Consider the following 19,891-nt stretch of genomic DNA (forward strand, 5'->3'; position numbering starts at 1 on the left):
CTCTCCACCTGGAAGCCAATTTTCCTGTCCTGTTTGAAGACTTCATTTATCTGGTAGTAATGAAGCCAGTCTCTTACTTTAGACTTCAATTTCTCATAACTCTGCAATTTCACTTTTCCCTCCTCATGCTCTATAATTTCCCAGTATTTTGGCCATTTGGATTCCATATTAAGTTTTTTCACTTCCTTAGCTTCCATTGGTGACAACCACCTAGGGGTTTTATTTTCCAGCAAGTCTTTATACCGAATCCAAACATTATATAGTGCTTTCCTAACAATATGGTTTTTGAAACCTTGATGGATTTTAACCTTGTCATACCATATATATGCATGCCAGCCAAATCTGTTATTGAACCCTTCCAAATCCAAAATGTCTGTGTTTTCAAGAAGCAGCCAGTTTTTCAGCCAGCAAAAAGCCGCTGATTCATAATACAATTTTAAGTCCGGCAGGGCAAACCCCCCTCTTTCTTTTGCATCAGTTAGTATCTTAAATTTTATTCTGGGCTTTTTGCCCTGCCAGACAAATCTAGATATGTCTTTTTGCCACCTCTTGAAACAATCCATTTTATCCACAATCTGCAATGTTTGAAACAAAAATAACATTCTCGGCAAAACATTCATCTTAATAACAGCGATTCGGCCTAACAAGGAAAGTCTCAAATTTGACCATATTTCTAGATCTTTCTTCACTTCTGTCCAACATTTCTCATAATTATCTTTAAATAGGTTCACATTCTTAGATGTCAAATTAATCCCCAGGTATTTCACCTTCTTTGCTACCATTAAACCAGTTTCACTCTGGAACTTCTCTCTTTCAGCAACTGTTAGATTTTTATCCAGTACTTTCGTTTTTTGTTTGTTCAACTTAAAACCTGCTACTTGACCAAATATTTGTATTAACTCTAAAACTCTTCTCGTACTAGTGTCTGGCTCTTGTAAAGTTAATACTAGGTCATCTGCAAACGCTCTCAATTTATATTGTTTAGCTCCGACCTGAACCCCTTTAACCAGCTGGTCCCCTCTGATCATGTTTAATAAAACCTCCAAGACAGATATAAAAAGTAATGGGGACATTGGGCACCCCTGTCGTGTCCCTTTTTCAATAGCAAATTCTTCAGTAACCACATTATTTACAATCAATTTTGCTTTTTGTTCAGAATAAATTGCACCTATACCATTCTCAAAACCTTGGCCTACCCCCATCCCTTGGAGATTCTTTTTCATAAAGCTCCAAGAAATATTGTCAAAGGCTTTCTCCGCATCCACAAATATTAATACTGCCTTGGTATTAATATTAACTTCTAATAACTCCATAATATCTATTATATTTCTCACATTGTCTGACAGATGTCTTCCTGGAAGAAAGCCCGCTTGGTCTTTATGAATCTCCCCCACCAAAACTCTTTTCAGTCTTTTTGCCAAAATGTCTGCAAAAATTTTGTAATCCACATTGAGTAGTGATATAGGGCGGTAGTTCTTAATCTGGTTCTTCTCAGTCTCTGATTTTGGTATAAGTGTAATATTCGCTTCTTTCCATGATTCAGGTGCCTTCTTCCCCTCTAAGATTTCGTTACAGACCTCCTTCAACGGTTGTATAAGCCATTCTTTCAAAACTTTGTAGTATCTGGAGGTTAGTCCATCAGGTCCTGGAGATTTTCCCAATTGCATACTTTGAATGGCTCCCTCGATTTCTTGATCAGTTATCTTCTGGTTCAAAATCACTTTACTTTGTTCAGAAATTTTTTGTAATCCATATTTTTAAAGAAATTCTTCTATTTCTTTTTCTTTCACCGGCCCTTGTGCATAAAGTCTCCTGAAATAACTCTGAAAACAGTTTCTAATCTCATTTGGTTTATAAATGTTCTTTCCCTCAACTTCTAGATTTGTAACCGTATTTTGTTTTTGTCTCTTCTTCAGTTGCCATGCCAGAAGTTTCCCACATTTATCTGCTGATTCAAATGTCTTTTGTCTCATTTGTTTTATTTTCCATTCTATCTCTTGATTCATCAATTCCATATATTGGCTCTGGTAAAACTTAATTTCTCTCAAAATTTCATGTGACTTTGGTTTGGATCTCAATTTTTTTTCTCCTTCTTTTATCTTTTCCAAAATCTTATCTTTCTTCTCATTCTGTCTCTTCCTTTTTATAGCATTCTGTTGTATTAAAAATCCTCGCATAACGGCTTTGCTTGCGTCCCAAATTACTCTTTTTTCCACTTCTGTTCTCAGATTTATCTCAAAGTAGTCCTTTACCACTTTCTGGGCCTTTTTATACACCTCTTCATCTCTAAACAGGGAGTCATTCATCCTCCATCTAAAGGAGCCAGCTGTTGTTGGGTTCATCTCCATCTTTACAGCGTTATGGTCGGAGCAAGTCTTTGGGCAGATTTCCACTTTCTTAATCTTTGATGCCATCCCACTAGTTACCCATATTTGGTCAATTCTGGTCCAAGTCATTTTTGCCTCAGAGAAGAAAGTTCCCTCCCTCTCAAGAGGGTTCCTTGTTCTCCAAATGTCAATCAGGTTCATATTGTCAGTCATTTCAAAAAAAGTCTTTGGTAGTCTCCCATCCTTGGAGACCACCTGTCTTTGTGCTTTGTCCATGTTTGTAGAGACCACTCCATTCATATCTCCCATCAAAATTACATTATAGTCCAAATAGTCCATTAATGTCTCATGCAATTTCTTGAAAAATTCTGACTTCCCTTCATTCGGTGCATAAATTCCTATTATCAGTAATTTTTCTCCTTGAACTTGAATTTCGATTGCCAAATACCTTCCTTGTTCATCTTTAAAAATTAATTTGGGGGCCAACTTTTCCTTTGCATAGATCACCACTCCTCTTTTCTTCACTTTGTCCGATGAAATAAATTCCTGTCCTAATCTTTTATTAATAAGTAATTTTCGGTGTACTCTAGTCACGTGAGTTTCTTGTAAACAAATCAAGTCCAAATGTTCTTTTTTTAAAATGTGAAAAACCTCACGTCTTTTCCTAGGAAGATTAAGTCCATTACAATTCCAGCTTAGAAATTGCAGAGACATCTTGTTGTTTACTTAATTGTTCCTCCAACTGCTCCAAGCAAGTCTTCTTCTGTTGGTGTTTTAAGCCCAAAAGATAAGTTTGAAATGTCTGGTAATTCTGTTAGGTCTGTAGGTTCCACTGTTTCCTTCAAAAGGTCCTCCTCGTTCCTTTCCAAGAATTGTTCTTTATCTTGCACTGTTTTTATTTTAATTTTCTTTCCTTTGTAATTGAAAGACAGGCCTTGTGGGAACTCCCATCTGAATGGTATGTTGTTCTTTCTCAATAGAGTGACCAAATCCTTGTAATGGGTCCTCACTTCCAAAATATATTTAGGAATATCTTTGAATATCTGCACACGGGAATCTTCAATCTCAAGAGCTCTTTGAAAATGTAAATTTAATATCTTATCTCTCTCCTCCTGAGATCTCAAAGTTATCAAACAGTCTCTTGGGCTCTTTCTGTTTTGTCTCCTGCCCAGTCTAAAAGCGGTTATTATCTTGAATTCCTCTTCTTTCAAATTGTCCTGCCAAAATTCCAGAAACTCTTTTGTAAGAAAGTCTATCAAATTGTCCTTTTCACTTTCTGGGATCAGCCTCAATCTCAAATTCCTATTTTTCCTCTGTAGTTCCAGCAAAGACAGGGCCGCATCATGCTCTTCCAGCTTTTTGCAGACTGGTACTAACTTTTCCTGTGTAGTTTCTGCAGAAGTTTTTGCCTCTTCTGCAGAAGTTTTTGCCTCTTCAGCGATCTTTCTAGTTGTCTCATTTTCTTGAACCAATTTGTTTATTGACTCTGTATTTAAATCCAATTTTGTTGACAATTCTTTCAACTGTTTAGAGTTTTCCGTACTCTGCTTTGTAAGCGTTTCCAGAGCTTCATTTATTTTGACTAATGCCTGTGCCACTGGATCCATAGATAAAGTTGTAGCCACGCCTGCTGCAGCTGAAGTTGAGATAGAACCCCTTTTTTCTGAGCAGCTTTACTCTTAACTCTTGTTGTTATCTCTTCTGCTGGGCCACTCATGTCCCAAGGTCGTTCCCACGGGAATTACTTTCAGATGGAAAACTCCACAAGCCTGTTCCTTACAGTGAAAATAATAACTATTTCCCTGCAACCCTCTAGAGGGAGCAGTCCGAAGTTTCAAATACAAAGAAACAAGGGTTCCCTTCAAAGGTAACAAAAGTAACAACCAATTGTCCAATATTTCCCAAATGTTGTCAAATTGTAACTTTCCAGAGTGCCAGACTTGTAGCAAATAAGTTCTTTACTTGTTGTAAAAAGGCAAAGCACCAACTTTGTAACAAGTCTCTAATGACAGTTCTCAGTCCCGGTGGCTCACTTTCCAGGCAGTCCTCCCCAAGGGTTCAAAACGGCAGAAAATTCCCCTTCTATACTTCTTTCATGCAGGTGATGCAAATCAAAAGTCTCCCCCCCCCCGCCCCTGCCTGCTAAGGGGGGGATTTAAGTCCAATGTCTGAGTCCGTCAATTTTAAAGCTGCTTCCTGTCAAATTGCAGCTTCCTATTTCGTTGCTTTAGTTAACATGCAGTCCGGGGAAGGCAGACTTCCTTACTTTTTACCTTCTCCGTTTTCAGCCAATTTCCAGGTATTTTCTTTTAAAGTTGTTGTTCAGTCTTACTCACGGATAATCCAATTAAATTCCAAATGTCAGGAAGGAATCGGCGCTCTCCGTCAATGGCGATGCGGCTTCACTCCACGGGCTGGGTAGCGGCTCTCAGCACCGCGCTCCCCGATGCCGCTCCGGAGCCTTTAAAAAGGCTCCTTTGCAGTGAGGGGGGGCGCTTAAGGTGCCCACCGAGCCTCCGTGCTCTCAGGCTTCCGCGCCTGAGATTTTAGGGGTCCCCGCTTCGCCGTAGCGGTCAGACCCGAACTCGTGGAGCAGTCTCCCTGAGCGGAGCTCAGCGGGAGACCGCCATTGAGCGCTGGCGCCAACCGGAAGTCTCGAGCTCATTGTCTCGCGCCCTAGCTATGTGAAGGGGTTTCTGGGGAAGGCGAGATCCGTAGCGAATTTCCCCCTCGGAAATTCCGTATAGCATATTCTTAGAAAAGGGGGGGGGGAGAAAAAAGGAGGGGGGGGGAGAAAAGACTGAAAGGGAAGAAAGGTTTCCTCTGTTCCCCTCCACTCTTCCAAAATAATTCCGAGCTGAGGTGCAGAGCTCTTTCCTCCCTTGTGACCTCCCCACCCTCCTCCTCCTCCCTTCCACATAACTGGCTGTGTCACCTTGCCTGCCAATCATACCTCCCTTTGAACTGAAGCAGAGTTCCATCCCTGTTTGTGCCAGTTCTGGAGTCTAAAAGCCGAGGACCTAAATCAGCCAAAGGAAAATGACACCCTTCCTACCCACACAAAAATGCAATTTTCATTGGTCTGTTTGCTACTGGACGTGGTCGACAAGCTTGGCCAAAGGGGTTTGTTTTTTTCTTTTGTTTTAAGAAGCGAAGCAATAGCTCATTTGCTTGCGAGTGTGGGAGTCTGCAATTCTTCGTGTTCCAGGGCTTTTTGCAAGTTGGAGTTGCCTCCAGTCCACCCCGGATGTAAGAACAGTCCTTCTGGATTAGACCAATGGATGATCTAGTCCAGCACCTTGTTCCCCATAGTTGCCCAGCAGAGGCTCACAACAAGCCCATAAGCAGGACCTGAGTGCAATGGCCCTCTCCCACTCATATTCCCAAGCAGGGCCGGACCTCTGATGAGCCAGAGTGAGGCAGCTGCCTCAGGCGGCCGATGCTGAGGTGAGGGGATTGAGCTGGGAGTGGCCTGTGGCCTGGCCTGTACCCCTATGTTAGCTGACTGCTCTCAAGTGCAGGGAAAGCTCCTGTCCTTTCCAAAGTACTTGGAAGAAGATTCATCAGTCAATCCAATTGGCTTCAGTACAGGAAAGATTTTGGGGTGTTTTACTGTTTTGGATGTTTCAATTTGCTGGCAGCGCCCAGAATGGCTGGGGCAACCCAGTCCGATGGACAGCATAGAAATCTCAACGTTGAATTTGTCTGATTTCCTTTCAGAGCCATTCAAGTTGGTACTTTTCAGCACCTATGGGTGTAGTGGCATCTGGACCATGGACCTCTCAGCTGGTGACTTGTGGGAGTCAGTCTGCAGCTCACCACACCTCAGCCAGTGGGATGTATCACCAGAGATTACAGAACCCCAGCCGAGACTTCAGAGATGTCATGCTCTCAGCAGAACAGCTTCTTCCAGAGCAGTGGCGGAGCAGGGTGGGGGCGGTCCGCACTGGGTGTCATCCTGCGGGGGGGGGGGGACACATTCACTGTAGGCTTGGGAAGCTGGGGGTCGTGGGTGGGCGCTCCCGGCTGGAGGAGGCAGGCAGGGGAGAGGACGGGAAGGAGGCAGGTGAGCAAAGAACGGAGGGGGGCAGGAAGGGAGAGGAAGGAAGCGGGATCGGTGGGTGCGCCTTTCATTCTGCCTGGAAGACCAGCGCCTACAGCTGGACTACCAAGTGGATTGAAAGGGTCACTTTGGGGGCAGCGCTGCAAATGCAGAAGGGATCTTGGCCAGTTTCTAAAAAGGGAAAGTGACTTTCCCTCTGACAAACGCTTTCTGCCTCCCCTCTGCAAAGCTCCACATGTTTCCGCCCCACCCTGTCCTCAGCCAACCCCCCACTTAGAAGCCACTCTTGGGTTATTGACTTCTGTGTGCTTGTGTATCTGTGTCTCCCGTGTGGGGTTCCTCTCTGCGTAAAGTCTTCAAGCTGTGCCTGTGTGCGCCTGACAAATCTGCCCCATTGCCTTTCCCTCGTCAAAATTTATCTTTCCCCCCACCTCCAGTCTCCGTTGTTGTGTGTCCTGGCTGAGAGGAAAAACAGAAGACGGGGGGCCATCGGTCAGGGATAGTCTACTTGAGATTCCTGCATTGCCCCAGGGGGTTGGCTTGATGACCCTCAGGGGTCCCTTCCAGCTCCACTCTTCTCTGGTGCAGGCTTGTGCAGAGTTTTAGGTACAAGTTGGGTGCAAGGGGTGCAGCCCATCTTATGCACCGCCGGCTCGGGAAGAAGTCCCACTGATCATGATGAGACTCGCAGGCGAGTAGATTGCTGCTGTGCAGGCCTGCTGTTGAAATCAATGTTTTCCTTTTCAGAGCATGGTGAAATCCCCATGACTAAAACCTCCCCTTCCGTAGTTTCTGTCAGGAGTTCAGCCTACACTCGAGTAGCACCTTGGCAGAGACACGTGCCCGACTGGCATGTTCCCTCCCTCCTGGTCGATCGTTTGGGAGCTTCATAAGCTTTCTTCAGCCCGAACATCACAGCGAACGATGCCAAGTGACACCGGCACACTTAGGGATCCGCAGAGTTTGTGCATCATGTGTGACAGACCTTAGCAATTCAGCATTTTGGCTAATCGGCTTTATTTACATATCAACACACACACGGAGCACTGCAACATGGCTCCCTCTCTCTCGAGCATCAGACAGCAAAGAGAAAAAGAACAAAGGACAATAGTCCCACTTCGCGGAACACAGGAACACAAACATCCTGTCGCCGTCACTTCCCACTCTGTGGAGTCAAAACATAGACAACAATCCCATGACTGCAATCATGGAGCTGGAATTCTAACAGATTCAAGCACTCCTACAGGTTCCGCAGAATATCTGTACTGCATGGTTTAGTGTGGCAGCACCTGCCCTTTGGAACTCCCCGCCTCTTGCAACAAAGCACGTGCCTTTGCTAGACGCTTTTCAGGCACCTGCTAAAAGCGTTCTTGTTGAGGCAAGCATACCTAGAAGCTTAGGAAGTTGAAGTAATTTTCATCTCTTTTAATATTTTAGCTATTGTATGTTTTAAAGTAGGATTGTTAATTTTTCTTGATTTGCCTGCTGTGGTGGTTTTTTGTTTTTTGTTTTGGTAAACCACTTTGCAGGCTTTTTAAAATAAATTTTATTAAATAAAGAAGCAATAGTAAAGGGAAAGGGACCCCTGACCATTTGATCCAGTCGTGACCGACTCTGGGGTTGCGGCTCTCGTCTCGCTTTACTGGCCGAGGGAGCCGGTGTACAGCTTCCAGGTTATGTTGCTAGCATGACTAAGTCGCTTCTGGAGAACCAGAAGAGCAGCACACGAAAACGCCGTTTACCTTCCCGCCGGAGCGGTACCTATTTATCTACTTGCACTTTGACGTGCTTTCGAACAAAGAAGCAATACATAGAACTAATAATAGAAATATATACGAAAATATATACTCCCCCCCCCCCCACATTTTCTTTATTTTTCCTTCTCCTCCTCCTGCTGCTGCTCCTCCTCCTCCTCCTCCTCCTCCTCGTGTTCCTCACCTGAAGGAAAAGCCAAAGAACTACCATTAAAATTGGTGCCTGGTATGTGCAACCGTATGCTGTATTTTTATTCTTTTTGGCAAGAAAATGGGCACACAAGGAGGCAGCAAACCTTTGTGCCCTTCAGAGGCACATGCGCAGTCTGCTACTGGCCTCTGGTCTCCTGCGCATGGGGTGGGGGTGGGGGGGAAGCCACCCCTTCCACGCAGCGAAGGCGACCCTGGCATGGCTACCAGCTGCCCACAAAGGCGCACTGAACTGGGCTCCAGACTGTGGTGGGACTCCCCTAAGCCCCAGCCAACATGGCCAGGGCTCATCATGGATGATGGGACTTGAAACCCAACATCATTGGGAGGGAGGGCCATGTGAAGACAGGATTCTCAAAAATACCTCTGGCTTGTGGCTCCTGGAGTGTTTCTGGCAACGCCTGGAGTTTCTCTTCAAGCTCCCGGAGCTTCACACGGAATACTTCAGCTTCCTTAAATACTGTTTCAGCTCCATGCCACACCTCATCCAAAATCGCTGCTTTAACTCAGAAAAAGAAGGGAGCATCTGTGCATGTCATTCCGGTCAAGTTGCACCAAAGTGGGACTTGTTCATCTGAGCTCCACAAGCTGGTTTTTTTAATTGTTTGACTGGGGTTGTTGGTTGGTTTTTCTTTAATTTGGGGCAAGGCCTTTTTATGTGCCCTTTCAATCCCCAAGAGCCAGCACTGTAAATCAGTTTTAAGGGAGTCTTAGAAGCACAGCTGCCACCCCCCCCCACCCCCCAACATCATCAGCAGTTACACATAAAGGCTTTTAAAACTTATTTAATATCATTTTTAAAAAGTTAACCTTGTAATTCCTAAATCATTTTAAACACTTTGAAATACTTTCTAAAATTCTGCTTTTTAACTTTTATGTAAATGATGTAATAAAGGAACCCAAATGGCCAGATATTTCGCTGTTTCAGTTTTATCCCATAATGTATCCATTTTGCTACATGCCAACAATACGGTGTTGTTAGCACAAACATTCTGAGCGTCTGCACATCATTCTGAGCATCTGCACATGTGCGAGCAGCGAAACCTGGAAGTAACCCGTTCCGTTACTTCCGGGTCGCCGCGGGACGCAACCTGAAAAGACGTAACCTGAACCGAGCGGAACAAGAGGAATGACTGTATTTGAGGATTTGCTTCTCTGATAGGAGTACTGGGTCTCATCAGATGACAGCCTCGGCCTTGAAGGCATCAAGATCTGCACAAGCAATTCTTAGCTTTACCAGAACTGAAGGCGGCAATGGGATTGCCCCTGCTCTGAAAAGATATACAGTGGTACCTCGGAAGTCAAACGGAATCCATTCCAGAAGTCTGTTTGACTTCCAAAACATTTAGAAACCAAGGGATTTGACGATAAAAAATCAAAATTTCACATAGATATTATAGAAAGCAAAAATAAAACAATGTCCAAAATATATGAGTTATTATTAAATTGGTATACTAAAGATGAAGAGGTGAAGGAGGTTATGATTAAATGGGCCATAGACTTTGGTTATAATATAGAATTAGAAGTCTGGCAAGAATTATGGAATGTGAACTTAAAATTCACGGCTTGTACGGCATTACAGGAAAATGTATGGAAAATGATATACAGGTGGTACCTCACGCCGGTAAAACTGGCAAAGATGTACAGAATGAAAAATAACAAATGCTGGAAATGTGGAGAGGTAGAAGGAGATCTTTTCCATATGTGGTGGAATTGCAGTAAAGTGAAAGGCTTCTGGGAATTAATTTACAATGAGCTTAAAAAAATGTTTAAGTATACTTTTTTTAAAAAAACCCGAAGCCTTTCTACTGGGACTAGTTGGAAAAGATGTTAAAAAGAAAGATAAAAACTTATTCCGGTATGCCACAACAGCAGCAAGGACTATGTTAGCCCAGAATTGGAAAACAGAAGTAATACCAACTATTACTGAATGGCAGGTCAAAATGATTAATTATGCGGAACTGGCTAGAATATCGGGGAGAATGAAAGATCAGGATGAACAAAAGTTTTATGAAAATTGGAGTAAATACTTGGATTATATAAGAGATAGCTGTAAATCTGTAAAGACACTGGCAGGATTTGACTAACTTCAACAGCTTATGATCAAATAGATAAATGTATAAAATACGTGACTGTCAGGGAATCAGGAGCAGGAGCACTGGGGAGAGAGGAATTGGAGAGCGAAGGGGAAGAATCCGAGGGCAGCGTAGGGGAGTATGACAGTGGCCCGAGAGATTCTATGAGCTTCTCCAGCGAATCAGAAGATTCCCAGAAGGGGGCTCCGATGGTCAGGGCAAGGGGGGTCCCAGGGGGGACGCACCAGAAACAAGGAGCCAGAGGGGAACCCCAAAGCAGCAGTGGAGGATCGGGACCAGTTTCCCCACCAGAGCGTAGTGGGGGGGAAGAGTCACATGTGTCAGGGCCAGCGTCTCCTCCGGAGGGGAGGGAGAGTGAGTCAGGGCTGACCACGCCTCCATCGGAGAGTGGGGGAATGGAGGGGAGGTCAGTTGCAGCTAGCCCACCCGAAGGGGGAAGCAGTGACAGCAGCAGTGAAACGGTTAGGAGGAAAACTGCTGGCTGGGCGCGCGCGCCAAGTTCAAATGTACAGGCGCGCGGGACAGCAGGAGACCCGGATGGGGAACCAGCTCCTAAAGCCCGCCGGAGGGAGGGAGAAGGCTCAGGGGAATCAGCGTCAGAAGAGGCTAGGAAGGGCGAGACCCCGGCGGGCAGGCGGACCCAGAGGAGGAAGGAGCAGCGGAAAAGGTGGAGCAAGGCGAGGGTCTTAAATTGGTGTACAGGGGGAGGAGATTCAGAAGGGTCATCAGCGGTCAAAAGCTTGAGACGTGGGGCTGCGCGCTGCGGCTCTGGAAGTGAAACTGAACTTCAATAAAGACTTTTTGTATTTAACAACAAAGCAGCGTTGGTCCTTTGTGAGCTGGGACCTTGGGCAGCTCTGACAGTGACATAATGAAAATATATGATACTTACTGAAGGGGAGGAAGGAAGTCCAAAGCTCAATAGAGCTAATGTTATGTATGAGATGTATTAATACAATGAATGTATTGGAATGTATGTTTGATGAAAACTAATAAAAATTTAAGTTGGGGGAAAAAAAACATTCAGAAACCAAGGCACGGCTTCCGATTGGCTGCAGAAGCTTCCTGCACTCAATCCGAAGCCGCGGAAGCCCCGTCGGACATTTGGGCTCCAAAGAACATTCACAAACCGGAACACTCACTTCCGGGTTTGTGGTGTTCGGGAGCCAAAACATTCGAGTTGCAAGGCGTTTGGGATCCAAGGTACGACTGTATTGGTAAGGCGCCCCCACAGGTAACATGGGGGGGGGGAGGAGAATGATAGGAGGGGATCGGGAGAGACAGGGAAGCCCGGAGGGAACGCCCCACCTAGCCCAGCTCCGACCCCAAGCCAATATCACCAGCGGCTGGAGCAAAAGAGCAGAGGAACCGTGCACCGGGGACCGGCTGGGGGCTAGAAGAACGCGGCGTGGACCCTCCCCTGCCAGTGCAGGGGGGCACAGCAAAAACCATGCTTTATTTTATTTAGTTTATTTTCAGTCCATTTCTTATCAGTATTTTAAAGCCCTATGAACCCAGGTAGGCGGCCTGAACCATTGGAGCCCATTTCCTGGAACCGCCGCCTCAGCCCTGATCTAGGGACCCGACACCAAGCCCTGGGGGTCCCACAGGAGAATTAAAACTGCCCCTTTTTCTTGTTCCCTTCTCTCTCTCTCTCTCTCTCTCTCTCTCTCTCTCCCTCCCCCCCTCCTCCTCCTTCTTCTTTAGTTATACACACAACCCTCCCTTTTTTATTAATACATTATTACTCATTATTCATCCATTTCTATTCACTTCTTACTCATTTACTCATTTTTATTATTATTACTCATTTTTTCTTTTTTTAAAAAAAGGTATTTTTAAAATTTCTCATTAATGAATTCTACATATACCGTATTTTTCGCTCTATAGGACGCACTGGAACATAGGACGCACCGGACCATAGGAGGGAGAGAACAAGGGGAAAAAAATTTTTCCCCCTCTCTGCTAAACGTCCCTTCAGCGAAGCGGCAGGAGAAATGGAGCCCCTTCCATTTCTCCTCCCGCTTCGCTGAAGGGGCGCTGCACAGAGAGGGAAACTGTGCAGCGCCTCTCCAGCAAAGCGTAGCCTGGAGAGCAAGAGGGATCGGTGTGCACTGACCCCTCTCACTCTCCAGGCTTCAGGCGGCTATCCGCAAGCCTTTGGAGCGCAGAATTCCATTAGCCTTTACATTTTTAACTTTGGACTCTTATCTGCAAACTCCCAACCCCACCTCCCCACCTTAACATTGGGAGGGCCATGTCCCTGGAATTTGAGAAGACAGGATTCTCAAAAATACCTCTTCCTTGCGGCTCCTGGAGTATTGCAGGCAACGGCTGGAGGTTTTCTACAGGCTCCTGGACCTTCATAGGCAATACTTGATCATCATTAAGTACTGTTTCCGCCCCCGTCTTAGGGCTATTGGGCGCCTTCTTCAGTATTTCAACATCCTGGAGAGGACAGACACTTCCTGCTAGACATTTAGTCCAGACATTTACAGAAGGCACAGAGGCACTGGTTGAAGAAGTTGGGAATGAGCAGACAGTGCTTTTGCTGAGAAGGAGCTCCACCCCAGGGTGCTAAAGAGCTCTTTCCCTGAATTGTTGGAACCCAATACTAAGAATTTGTCAAGAATGTATAACTTGCTGTTGAAATGGAATACACAAGATGAGATGGTTAAATCAGCTATGATTAAATGGGCACAAGACATTGGTCATGACATTATGTTTGCTGACTGGGAACAGTTATGGACTACCGGTATAAAATTCACGGCATGTAATGCCTTAAGAGAGAACATTATGAAAATGATGTACAGGTGGTACATGACCCCAGTCAAGCTTGCAAAAATCTATCATACGCCCAATAATAAATGCTGGAAATGTAAGGAAACTGAAGGTACTTTCTATCACCTTTGGTGGACGTGCCCAAGGATCAAGGCCTTCTGGGAAATGATCTATAACGAAATCAAGAAAGTACTTAAGTGTACTTTTCATAAGAAACCAGAGGCCTTCCTCCTGGGCATGGTAGGCCAATTGGTGTCAAGGAAAGATAGGACGTTCTTTATGTATGCTACAACAGAAGCAAGAGTTCTTTTAGCAAAGTATTGGAAGACACAAGAACTACCCACGCTGGAAGAGTGGCAGACGAAGGTGATAGACTATATGGGACTGGCTGAGATGACTGGCAGAATCTGTGACCAAGGGAAAGAGACGGTGGAAGAAGATTGGAAGAAATTTAAAATTTATCTTAAGAACTGTTGTAAAATTAATGAGTGTTAAAATGTTATGGGTAATGTAAAACAGAATTGCAGTGACAAATAATTGGGTAAGAGAAAAAGGATTAAAGAAAGTGAATTATAAGTAATTGAAATTAGGAGTTGCTGGGAAAATTTAAAACAGGGATGCAGAAAAGGGAGGCATGGGGAAGTCGTTGAAACAAGGTTTAAGAAAAAGAGGATATGAAATTATACGTGTTTGTATGTTTGTTTGTTTGTTTGTGTACTGTCAGCTGTGTTGTGTTTTGATATATGTTGGAAAATCAATAAAAAATTATTAAAAAAAAAATAAAGAGCTCTTTCCCTAGCCTGCAGGTGCCAGAAGGCCAAGCGCTGGTGTTGCAGTGGTGGTACTTCAGAGGAGTATGAGAAAAGGCTGCTCTGGATTCTGGGTATATAAATGGCCTTGCCTGAAGCTGTGGATTGTGCTCTGCATTAGCAGAGAGGCTCTACTTAGTTGCAAATGAAGCACATTTCAGTTCTTATAGAAACCGGTGTTTCCATGCATGCTTGTTCAGGAACTCTGTGAACTAGACAGCCGCTGTTTTAAACTGGCCCTTTTTCTGGCAGGTTAAACGATTAAAGTTGACTTGATTCACTTCATCCGCCAACTACCCTTCTAAGCAACCAGAGCAATTACAAATAAAAGGCTCTCCAACCGCACGCTATCCCTATCTGCAAGCAAGCTCTCCCACAAAGTGTTCTATGAGACACATGAGCCAAATAGCCGAGGAGACAGCTTTTTAGCTGCCTGTCATTCATACACTTTTTACGGAAAGGATTTCAGGGGCAGATGCTCTTTTTCTGCATGGAGGGTGGGGGTTTCCAAAGGAGCACTATTCAGACCTGCATTCATGGCTTATGAGTCGTAGCCGTGTGACAACTGCACCTCATGCTGATGTGTTGAAGGGCTGATGTTGCACTTCCAGGTAGAAGAGCTCGTTGGCATTATTTTAGGCTCTGTGTCAATTGACTTTGTGACATGATGGGGGGGGGGTTCTTATTTTTAGAGTATTTACCTGCAACCTATTATGTGGGAATCTCAAGGTACTTTACAACTAGGTCAGAAAATAGGCAAACATTGAAATGCAGCAGAATAAACAGGCCTACAGTAAAAAAATATCCTTCAAAGCCCATATTGGCTGGCAGCAGCATCCCCCCAAGTCCATGATGGATAAACACTTTCCCCACATGGAGCAGAATTGCACCCATGTTGGCAAAGGCCTCCTTTCTAGAAGGGGAGCAGAGGCTGCCCCCACCCACTGCTCTCTTCTCCCAGGCATCTGAAGAGACAAACGGCTCCCCTTCTCTACCTGTGTGCCACAAGCCTGAATTGCAAGACAGTTCCCACTTTGGGGCAACAGGGAACAAACATGCAGAGGACGAGTTCTGAGGCTCCCCCAACAAAGCCATTTCCCTGGGCCCACCTGCCAGCCTGCTGCTGGCTGGCTGCCCACCCACAGGAAAACGGCACGATTCTCCCCACCAAGAGGACATAACAAGAAGATGGGGACTATAACATAGGACTTCCTAACTTGTGAGTTCTGATGAGCCGCTGCTGCTTCCCCAGTTTAAATGATGGTGGCTCAGGTGAGCCATTAAGCTAGAAGGAGGAAAAGGACCGACCCCGGGATGGGCTGTCTGCCTTCCTTTTGCCTTCCACCTCACGACATCCTTCCCCAGCCTGGTGCACTCCAGGTGTTCTGGGGCTCCATCTCTCACCAGGCCCAGGCGGTATGGCCAGGGGTCAGGGATGGGGGCAGTTGTCCAAAGCAGCTGGAGAGACTCAAGGAGGGCATTACAGCCTCAAAGCCCTTTCCCTACCTCTCAATCTGGACTTACCTGGCCTTGCCCCTGGCCGCCTTTAGCCAGATCAGCTGTGCTCGGAGCTGGGACAGACCCCTCTGGAGACTTAGAGGCAGAGGAAACAGCCTGGGTCCCCTGGAGAGCACTCTCAAAGGAGATGCCCTCAAAGCTGATCATACTTTTCCTACTCCCAGACTGCAAGCTAGAGAACGTCGCTGCACACTGGTGACCCGTTCCCTGGGAAGAAGAAACCTCATCCAGAGATGGGAGGGAAGCACTTTGGCCAGTGCCATGGGGCCTTTCTTCGGCAAGCTGCTCGGGGACCTGCAATGGAGCACTGCCCAAGGAGGAGGAAATGTGGGAGGCCTGCTGGGAAGGCTGCTGGGACCCCGACTCTTCCTGGCTAAGGGAAGCAGCTCTTCCAGTGGTATCTCTGGGAACAGAGGGCATCAAAGTGAGCTGGAAATGAGAAGGCTCAGCCAGGTGGGAGCCGGAGGTCTCTGGGGTCGCACCCAGGGATTCGTTGGGCGAACTTTTCTTCTCCATTCTGTGGACACGAAGGCAAGTCTTCTGACCACTGTACCAGCTGGTTTCAAAGGCTATTTTTTATGAAAGCTTGAAAAACAAAGAAAACACAATATACAGAAACCAGTGTCAGATATCAAGCATTTTGAAAACATAAAAATGAAAAGAAACAGAAGACGAAAAGACTTCTGATTCCTTGTCTATCAGCTTAAAAAACTTATGCAAAACTCTTACTTCCCACCTGGGATGAGCCACTTGGCACACTAATCTGAGCCGCTGGAGAAAGACTGGGGTGGACGGCAAGTGGGAGGGGGAAGTCGTGCGCTTCTGTCCCTTGAAAAAAAAATGCCGATCCTCCCAGGAGGCAGCCTGCTTGCAGACAAGGGGGCTGGGCTGCCTCAAAGCCCATCAAGGCCACAGGCTGCTAGCATGACTCATCCCAGCTTTCTCATCTAAGGGGAAAGGATGCGCGGTCTTAAATGCTTAAATGCCTTGGCAACCTGGCTGAGCTACCTTGGGCCAGTCCTTGGGCCAGCTTAGCCTCCCTCACAGAGGGTTGTTCTGAAGATACACTCTGGCGGAGGAGGACGTCGGGTTGGGTGGGGGTTGCCAGGAGCAGCACGATGTCCCTCCAACCCCCGGCTTCCACTCTCTAGGCAGGCGCCCAACGTGGCCAGCTGGCAAGGGCTCTTTGTTACTCCAGCCTTGGCGTGCAGATCCCGGGTTCAGCCCCAGATCTCTGGAGCGGAAAGGCTCTTGGGCGTGAATATGAAAGGCAGCATCTGTCAGAATAGGTCATACTGAGCCAGTACAGATGAACGTGACTATTGGTTTGCTTTCTCTGCCTCAGAGGTGGCAGAGAGAGGCAGGGGAGAGACTCCGGCCTCTACAGAAGGCTGCACCCCTTTCCTCCATGTCCCCACCCCAACTCTTAGGACCAGAAGCAAGAGACAGCTTTGCTGAGCACGTGCCCCTTCCCAGGGAGATGCAACTCTGCACTACTGTTCCCTGAATTGCTCGGGAAGCAGCCATACTCCAGGCTCTTATTGTCACAGCCCTGCAGGATCAGACCAAGGCCCATCTAGTCCAGCTCTCAGCAGCCCAGCAGATGTCCAAGGGAAGCCCCAAGCAGACTCCAAATGCAGCCCCACTCTCCCCACTGGGGACGCCCGCAACGGGTATGCAGAGGTAGACTGCCTCTGCGGCTGGAGGTGCAACATGGTCTAACCCTCCATGAATTTGACGAATCCTCTCTTAAAGCCATCCCCCTCAGTGCCTCTGGAAGGAGGAAATTTCAGTGTCACTAGGCACTCTGTGTCTGGCCTGAATCTGCCAACATTCCTCTTTCTTAAAGAGATTCAGGTTCTGATATTATGAGGGAGAAAACATCGCTCTGCACCTTTCCCACATCATGCATACTTCTATGATGTCTCCACTTTCCCCCGTCTCCCAAAGCCCCAAAGCCTCCTACACTGCAAGCCTTCCTTACAGGGGAATCATCAGAACCACCTGTGCTGCAGAGCTTCTGGCTGAAAGGCGACTCAGGAGATTTGCAATGACTGCTGCAATGCACCCCTAATGATTCAGATTGTATCATTATAGCCTTATTGTGTTTATTTGTTGTTGATATATTAAATTTGTATAATCTTAAAAGCGGTGTGGCTGTGAGTACCATGAAGGGAGCCTGCACTTTGTGATTTGCCAGGGCACTACTGCAGGTTAGGAAGGAGGAAGAGGCAAAGATCATTTCCCCACTAAAACATGTTTGCACCCAGGGTGTTTCCAGACTGTCAGTATTTTGTGGAAGGGATTCAGGTCCAGCCCAGAACTTCAGCTTTTCCAATGAGAATGGATTAAAGCACTCTGACCATTCCCTTAGTAGAGTCTAACCACTGTGTTAAGTTTTGGGCAAGCAAGACATGAACGTAAAACAAACAAGTGGTCGTCTCCTCCGGAGGAACCCCTGCACTGTAAATATATCGACAGCACACTTACAGGTCTTTGGCATTGGCACCCCAGAACTGTGAAGGTTGCCTCAACTGTTGAGCAACACAGCTAAGGAAGAAGGAGTGGAGTGTCTCCGGGGGGAGCATAGCTGCCATGACCTTCCAAACACACAGACAGGACAGTGTGGTGGCACCCAGGGAATAGTTGCAGCAGCCGGATGGCTGGCTGAAACACACACCATTGCACTCTTTTTGCATGGGATTCACTCTGAATCAGCCAGTTAGTGAACTTGGTGCTCCTGTGCAACAAAGCCACTACAAAATTGCTCTTCCCCACACACTTCCAGGTCCCTCCAGCTGGGCTTTTTGAGTGTGATGGGGTTTTCTCACTCCAGAGCAGTTTGTGTTTAAGCTGAAGGTCACCAGGAAAGCAAGGGAGACTAAAAAAATTGCATTTGTTAATATAGTAAGGTTTTAATAACTCTAATAATGACTAACTGTGTGGAAATGACTGGAAAAAGAAAAAAAGGAAAATAAAGGCTTTCGACTCTTGGTTTCCTGGAAGAAGATCAAAAGACTCCCCTGGACTAGAAGAGACATCTCATTAACAACTGGAGAAATGCCAAAGAACTTTGGATATCTGCTTGGGGGGTTTCTGATGCAGTATTAATTTAACAAGGAGCCAGGAGTGAAACCGAAAGTAGACTGACCAGCTAGCTGAATCCAATTATATTGCTATGGGGGGGGGACCTCTAACATTTTACTTTTCGATATTTGTACTTCCAGGGTGAATTGAATGGGTGGGTGAGGGGGTGGAGGAGAGGCAGAAAGAAGAGCTAACTTGTCCGTGGCTGGGGGGCGCAATCTGGACGGTTCTGCCGGGGCGCAAGATCACCTAACTACTGCTCTGCACCTCTGGACCAGGGGTGGATGGTGCTCATTGGGACTGGGAGGGTGGAAGGCAAGGAGGCCAACAGTAGGTGGCGCCAGAGCCAAGGAGTGGCAGAGCAAATGCGTTCTGTATCTGAGATGGAGTGGGAAGGGGCTGGCGGCCACCGCAGCCATCCCGTCTGCCCTCACGGACCGGCCAGAATCCACTGGGCAAATGCTCATCTTGCCAGAGTCTGGGTCTTCTGCTGTTGCTCTCTCAGAAACCGTGCCCAGGTGGGATGTTTCGTTTTTCGTAGCTGCTTCATCCCTGAGGAAGTTGGAGGTGACGCAACTCCTGCCTCTCTGACGTGGGAAGGTTTAGAGGTATTTCAGATTCCCCCATTCTTCCTTGGCTCCCTGGAAAGAAGGCATCTTTACATTTTGAGCACATTTCACAGGCCAGGAGCCAAGCACCCCTTCCTGAGGGGGAGAAGAGGCCCAGAAAAGATGAGCCCTTCCCAGCCCAAAGGCGTTCCCCTGAGATTCAGCTTCCGGGCTATGGCTAACCAGGTTAGGAGCAGGAATATTGGGAGCGGGAAGGAACTGATGTCATCTGCCAGAGCAGCTGGCTAATTGAAGGTAATGAGGTGATAACAAGGCTTTCAAATCTGAACTCTTGTTTGCGGCTGATTAGGATAGAGGGAGGTGGAGAACAAGGGCAATCGGAAGCAGACTCTGGGTAGTTTGTTCCTTTTCTTTGTTCGGGTTCCTGCGTCACACCAGCAGTTTAAATGGCAACACTCCTTTGCAAGATCATCCGCCTTTTTAATTGTTTGTTATGGAAAATCAATAAAATGATAAGTTGCCCCTGCCAAAGGGTTGCATGACATCTGGCTGAAGACTTTTTGTGCTAAACGTTGAAGCTATGCTCGTATGTGTGTGTGTGTGTGTGTGTGTGTGTGTGTGTGTGTTGCAGAATGGTTTAATTAGCTCATTCTCCTCCTAGCACATCGTCTTCATTC

The sequence above is a fragment of the Podarcis filfolensis genome, assembly GCF_964270895.1.
Source record: "Podarcis filfolensis genome assembly, chromosome: W".
Lineage (NCBI taxonomy): Eukaryota > Metazoa > Chordata > Lepidosauria > Squamata > Lacertidae > Podarcis > Podarcis filfolensis.